The following is a 7,490-nucleotide window of genomic DNA, read 5'->3' as shown; positions in this document are numbered from 1 at the left end:
TCAGAGGAAAACCTGCACATTCCAAGTATTAGTCTAATAAACCTTCTCTGAACTGATTCCAACACATTTACATCCTGTAGGTGTGTGTTTCGGAGTGTGTGTGGGTTACCCAATACTGTCTGTAGGTGTGTGTGTCTGCGTGTGTGTGGGTTACCCTGTACTGTCTGTAGGTGTGTGTGTCTGAGTATGTGTGGGTTACCCAGTACTGTATGTTGGTGTGTGTGTCTGAGTGTGTGTGGGTTACACAGTACTGTCTGTAGGTGTGTGTGTCTGTGTGTGTGTGGGTTACCCTGTACTGTCTGTCGGTGTGTGTGTCTGAGTGTGTGTGGGTTACACAGTACTGTCTGTAGGTGTGTGTGTCTGTGTGTGTGTGGGTTACCCTGTACTGTCTGTAGGTGTGTGTGTCTGAGTATGTGTGGGTTACCCAGTACTGTATGTTGGTGTGTGTGTCTGAGTGTGTGTGGGTTACACAGTACTGTCTGTAGGTGTGTGTGTCTGTGTGTGTGTGGGTTACCCTGTACTGTCTGTCGGTGTGTGTGTCTGAGTGTGTGTGGGTTACCCTGTACTGTCTGTAGGTGTGTGTGTCTGTGTGTGTGTGGGTTACCCTGTACTGTCTGTAGGTGTGTGTGTCTGAGTGTGTGTGGGTTACCCTGTACTGTCTGTAGGTGTGTGTGTCTGAGTGTGTGTGGGTTACCCTGTATTGTCTGGAGGTGTGTGTGTCTGAGTGTGTGTGGGTTACACAGTACTGTCTGTAGGTGTGTGTGTCTGTGTGTGTGTGGGTTACCCTGTACTGTCTGTAGGTGTGTGTGTCTGAGTGTGTGTGGGTTACCCTGTACTGTCTGTAGGTGTGTGTGTCTGAGTGTGTGTGGGTTACCCTGTATTGTCTGGAGGTGTGTGTGTCTGAGTGTGTGTGGGTTACCCAGTACTGTATGTCAGTGTGTGTGTCTGAGTGTGTGTGGGTTACCCAGTACTGTCTGTAGGTATGTGTGTCTGAGTGTGTGTGGGTTACCCTGTACTGTCTGTAGGTGTGTGTATCTGAGTGTGTGTGGGTTACCCTGTACTGTCTGTAGATGTGTGTGTCTGAGTGTGTGTGGGTAACCCAGTACTGTCTGTAGGTGTGTGTGTCTGAGTGTGTGTGGGTTACCCTATACTGTCTGTAAGTGTGCGTGTCTGAGTGTGTGTGGGTTACCCTGTCCTGTCTGTAGGTGTGTGTGTCTAAGTGTGTGTGGGTTACCCTGTCCTGTCTGTAGGTGTGTGTGTCTGAGTGTGTGTGGGTTACCCTGTCCTGTCTGTAGGTGTGTGTCTCTGAGTGTGTGTGGGTTACCCAGTACTGTCTGTAGGTGTGTGTGTCTGAGTGTGTGTGGGTTACCCTGTACTGTCTGTAGGTGTGTGTGTCTGAGTATGTGTGGGTTACCCAGTACTGTATGTTGGTGTGTGTGTCTGAGTGTGTGTGGGTTACACAGTACTGTCTGTAGGTGTGTGTGTCTGTGTGTGTGTGGGTTACCCTGTACTGTCTGTCGGTGTGTGTGTCTGAGTGTGTGTGGGTTACACAGTACTGTCTGTAGGTGTGTGTGTCTGTGTGTGTGTGGGTTACCCTGTACTGTCTGTAGGTGTGTGTGTCTGAGTATGTGTGGGTTACCCAGTACTGTATGTTGGTGTGTGTGTCTGAGTGTGTGTGGGTTACACAGTACTGTCTGTAGGTGTGTGTGTCTGTGTGTGTGTGGGTTACCCTGTACTGTCTGTCGGTGTGTGTGTCTGAGTGTGTGTGGGTTACACAGTACTGTCTGTAGGTGTGTGTGTCTGTGTGTGTGTGGGTTACCCTGTACTGTCTGTAGGTGTGTGTGTCTGAGTGTGTGTGGGTTACCCTGTACTGTCTGTAGGTGTGTGTGTCTGAGTGTGTGTGGGTTACCCTGTATTGTCTGGAGGTGTGTGTGTCTGAGTGTGTGTGGGTTACACAGTACTGTCTGTAGGTGTGTGTGTCTGTGTGTGTGTGGGTTACCCTGTACTGTCTGTAGGTGTGTGTGTCTGAGTGTGTGTGGGTTACCCTGTACTGTCTGTAGGTGTGTGTGTCTGAGTGTGTGTGGGTTACCCTGTATTGTCTGGAGGTGTGTGTGTCTGAGTGTGTGTGGGTTACCCAGTACTGTATGTCAGTGTGTGTGTCTGAGTGTGTGTGGGTTACCCAGTACTGTCTGTAGGTATGTGTGTCTGAGTGTGTGTGGGTTACCCTGTAATGTCTGTAGGTGTGTGTATCTGAGTGTGTGTGGGTTACCCTGTACTGTCTGTAGATGTGTGTGTCTGAGTGTGTGTGGGTAACCCAGTACTGTCTGTAGGTGTGTGTGTCTGAGTGTGTGTGGGTTACCCTATACTGTCTGTAAGTGTGCGTGTCTGAGTGTGTGTGGGTTACCCTGTCCTGTCTGTAGGTGTGTGTGTCTAAGTGTGTGTGGGTTACCCTGTCCTGTCTGTAGGTGTGTGTCTCTGAGTGTGTGTGGGTTACCCTGTCCTGTCTGTAGGTGTGTGTCTCTGAGTGTGTGTGGGTTACCCAGTACTGTCTGTAGGTGTGTGTGTCTGAGTGTGTGTGGGTTACCCTGTCCTGTCTGTAGGTGTGTGTGTCTGAGTGTGTGTGGGTTACCCAGTACTGTCTGTTGGTGTGTGTGTCTGAGTGTGTGTGGGTTACCCTGTCCTGTCTGTAGGTTTGTGTCTCTGAGTGTGTGTGGGTTACCCAGTACTGTCTGTAGGTGTGTGATTCTGAGTGTGGGTGTGTTATAGAATCATAGAGTTATACAGCACAGAACCAGGCCCTTCAGCCCATCGTGTCTTTGCCAACCATCAAGCACCGATTTATTCTAATCACATTTTCTGGCACTTGGCCCGTAGCCTTGTATGCTGTGGCATTTCAAGTGCTCATCTAAATACATCTTAAATGTTGTGAGGGTTCCTGCCTCTACCAAGTCTTCAGGCAGTGCGTTCCAGATTCGCACCACCCTCTGGGTGAAAATTCTTTTCTTCTAAGCCTCCTGCCTCTTAGCTTCAATCTATGCACACTGGTTATTGACCCCTCCACTAAGGCAAAAGGTTTCTTCCTATCTATCCTATCAATGCACCTCATAATTTTAGATACCTCAATCAGGTCATCCATCAGCCTTCTCTGCTCGAAGGAAAAGAACCCGAGCCTATCCAGTCTCTCTTCATAGCTATCCAGTACTCTCAGTAGGTGTGTACGTCTAAGTATGTGTGCATTACACAGTGCAGTCATTTGGTGGGTTCCTCTGAGTATGGGTCTGTTACCCAGTACTGTCTGTAGGTGTGTGTCTCTGAGTGTGTGTCTTACCCAGTACTGTCTGCAGGTGTGTGTCTCTGAGTGTGGGTGTGTTACCCAGTACTGTCTGTAGGTGCGTGTCTCTGAGTATGTGTCTTACCCAGTACTGTCTGCAGGTGTGTGTCTCTGAGTGTGGGTGTGTTAAACAGTACTGTCTGCAGGTGTGTGTCTCTGAGTATGGGTCTGTTACCCAGTACTGTCTGTAGGTGTGTGTCTCTGAGTTTGAGTGTGTTACCCAGTACTGTCTGTAGGTGTGTGTCTCTGAGTTTGAGTGTGTTACCCAGTACTGTCTGCAGGTGTGTATCTCTGATTGTGGGTGAGTTACCCAGTTCTGTCGGTAGGTGTGTATCTCTGAGTGTGGGTGTGCTACCCAGTTCTGTCTGGAGGTGTGTATCTCTGAGTTTGGGTGTGTTAGCCTGTACTGTCTGTAGGTGTGTGTTTCTGAGTGTGGGTGTGTTACCCAGTACTGTCTGTAGGTGTGTGTCTCTGAGTTTGAGTGTGTTACCCAGTACTGTCTATAGGTGTGTATCTCTGATTGTGGGTGAGTTACCCAGTTCTGTCGGTAGGTGTGTATCTCTGAGTGTGGGTGTGTTACCCAGTTCTGTCTGGAGGTGTGTATCTCTGAGTGTGGGTGTGTTACCCAGTACTGTCCTTAGGTGTGTATCTCTGAGTGTGGGTGTGTTACCCAGTTCTGTCTGTAGGTGTGTATCTCTGAGTGTGGGTGTGTTACCCAGTACTGTCTGTCGGTGTGTATCTCTGAGTGTGGGTGTGTTACCCAGTACTGTCTGTAGGTGTGTGTCTCTGAGTTTGAGTGTGTTACCCAGTACTGTCTGTAGGTGTGTGTCTCTGAGTGTGAGTGTGTTACCCTGTACTGTCTGTAGGTGTGTGTCTCTGAGTGTGAGTGTGTTACCCAGTACTGTCTGCAGGTGTGTGTCTCTGAGTGTGAGTGTGTTACCCAGTACTGTCTGTAGGTGTGTGTCTCTGAGTTTGAGTGTGTTACCCAGTACTGTCTGTAGGTGTGTGTCTCTGAGTGTGAGTGTGTTACCCAGCACTGTCTGTAGGTGTGTGTCTCTGAGTTTGAGTGTGTTACCCAGTACTGTCTGTAGGTGTGTGTCTCTGAGTTTGAGTCTGTTACCCAGTACTGTCTGTAGGTGTGTGTCTCTGAGTTTGAGTGTGTTACCCAGTACTGTCTGTAGGTGTGTGTCTCTGAGTTTGAGTGTGTTACCCAGTACTGTCTGTAGGTGTGTATCTCTGAGTTTGAGTGTGTTACCCAGTACTGTCTGTAGGTGTGTGTCTCTGAGTTTGAGTGTGTTACCCAGTACTGTCTGTAGGTGTGTGTCTCTGAGTTTGAGTGTGTTACCCAGAACTGTCTGTCGGTGTGTGTCTCTGAGTTTGAGTGTGTTACCCAGTACTGTCTGTAGGTGTGTATCTCTGAGTTTGAGTGTGTTACCCAGTACTGTCTGTAGGTGTGTGTCTCTGAGTTTGAGTGTGTTACCCAGTACTGTCTGTAGGTGTGTGTCTCTGAGTTTGAGTGTGTTACCCAGTACTGTCTGTAGGTGTGTGTCTCTGAGTTTGAGTGTGTTACCCAGTACTGTCTGTAGGTGTGTGTCTCTGAGTTTGAGTGTGTTACCCAGTACTGTCTGTAGGTGTGGCTGCTACGTTTTGAAGATGCAATGGCACGTTTCACTATCACAGACGTCACAAGGAAAAAGGCCTCACTTTGACACTTGGAGGTGAAGAATTAGAATATGGTTCTCCAGCATACGGCCCATGGGCCAGACTTCAGCCCTGCAAAGCACTTCGGTGGGCAGCTCTATTTTTGTGAGGATCCCCGACCCACACAATGTGGCTGTGCCCAGCGGGAGAGTGTCATTCACATCCTGTCTCTGGAATCCACATTGATGGAGAATGAACAGATGGGGAATGGGCAGTAGAGACAGGGGAGCCGGGATTGGAGAGCGGGGAGTGGAAAGCGTGGAGTGGAGCGTGGAGTGGGGAGTGGAGAACGGACAGTGGGGAGTGGAGAGCGTGGAGTGGGGAGTGGAGAACGGACAGTGGGGAGTGGAGAGCGTGGAGTGGAGAACGGACAGTGGGGAGTGGGGAGCGTGGAGTGGAGAACGGACAGTGGGGAGTGGAGAGCGTGGAATGGGGAGTGGAGAAAGGACAGTGGGGAGTGGAGAGCGTGGAGTGGGAATGGAGAACGGACAGTGGGGAGTAGAGGCGTGGAGTGGGGAGTGGAGAACGGACAGTGGGGAGTGGAGAGCGTGGAGTGGGGAGTGGAGTGTGGGTAGTGGGGAGAGGAGAGTGGGCAGTGGAGAGTGGGCAGTGGAGAGTGGGAAGTGGAGGGTGGGGAGCAGGGATCAGGGACTGGGGAGCAGGCAGTGAGGAGGAGGGAGTGAGAGACAAACAGAGAAAGAGAGCAGGGAGTAAGAGAAAGAAGGGGCAGCGAGAGAGGGAGAGAGAGAGACAGAGAGAGGGGATAGTGGGACAGACAGAGGGAGACTGATAGAGAGAGTGGGGAGACAGAGGTAGGGGAGAGGGTGGGACTGAGAGGGGGAGAGAGAGATGGAGGGGGGAAAGAGAGACAGAGAGATACAGAGAGCAAGAGGAGAGAGGAAGAAAGATCAATATCTCTCTGACACATGGACATCATTCTGGAATACACTGCATCGCTACGTCAAGTGTGTGGGCAGAGATTGAGTATTAATGCAAGCAAAAACAATGTCAGGTAGGTCACTAAATCAATGTTCAACATAGTAATGAGAAAGTACGTCAATAAATTACTTCTCATTTAAAGCTTCTTCATAAAAATGCACATTTGTTATAGTTTTCATACAAGGATACATTTTTAATGCCTTTATCGTCCGAAATGTTCTCACTGGCCCCCTACTGGAGGGTAAAAATTGTAATCTGGCCCCTGACACGAAAAGGTTGGACATCCCTGCTATCAAATCACGAAACTGGAAAGACGTGATCGAGAAATGTCTAAAGATTAATTCTGACACACTACAAGATCTTCACACTAATGTTCGAAATGAGCTCACTGTTGCAACTACATCTGATCTCATATTACACAACAACTGTATGGTCATTCCACACTCATTAAGAGAATGTGTTGTTGATAAAGGACACCAGGGAATAGTCACTAGCAAACAACTCCTTAGGCAAATGGTTTGGGTTCCAGGAATGAACTGCATGGTAGAGATAAAATCAATCAGTGTTTACCATGTCAACTACCCACAATGTCAAATCTTCATGATCCTCTCGTGATGTCTGAACTACCTCCAGGACCAGGGATTGTGTCAGTGTTGATTTCACAGATTTACCCACAGGTGAACACCTGCTTGTTGTCACTGACGACTACAGCAGATTCCCAATCGTGGAATTAGTTAAGTCAACTCCAACAAAAGCAGTGATTCCAAAGCTTGACCAGATCTCTACCTTGTTTGGAATCCCTCAAACAGTAAGAAGTGACAATGAACCCCCATTCAACAGCAATGAGTTCAGTAAATTCACAAACTACCTAGTGTTCACTCATAGGGAAATCACACCCCATTGGCCAAGAGCTAATGGAGAAGTCGAGACATTTATGTGAACCTTGAAAATAGTGATACGTACAGCTACAGCTGTGAACAAGTCATGGGAGCAAGAGTTATATCACTTTCTTCATAATTACAGAGTGACTCCAAACTCAACTACTGGAAAACATCCAGTTACTCTCATCTTTACACATCCTCTGTGCACACGTCTTCCTCAATTACCCTACGGAGCTAATGATCAACATATACATCAACACAATCGATATCAGAAGGATAGATTGAAGGTAAATGCAGAACGAAACATGAAACTTCAAGGCTACACCATTAAAGCCAGGAGATAAAGTACTTGTGAAACGTGATGGTCATGTTGGAAAACAAACAACCCCTTATAACATCCAACCATTTGTTGTGACCAACACAAAAGGATCAATGATCACTGCTGAGCACGATTCACAAATTATCACAAGAAACGTGTCATTCTTCAAACACTGAAAACACCTCTCGTAAACATTGAATCCGATTTCAGCATCGACACCTCCGATGAAGAACATGAGTTAAATGAGACTTCACCTGATGTCAGACAATATCCTACTTGTGAGAGAAAATGCCCATCATACATAGGTGACTATCTAACG

The sequence above is a fragment of the Heterodontus francisci genome, chromosome 8, assembly GCF_036365525.1.
Source record: "Heterodontus francisci isolate sHetFra1 chromosome 8, sHetFra1.hap1, whole genome shotgun sequence".
NCBI classification, from domain to species: Eukaryota; Metazoa; Chordata; class Chondrichthyes; order Heterodontiformes; family Heterodontidae; genus Heterodontus; species Heterodontus francisci.
Note: the sequence above shows the minus strand (reverse complement) of the source record.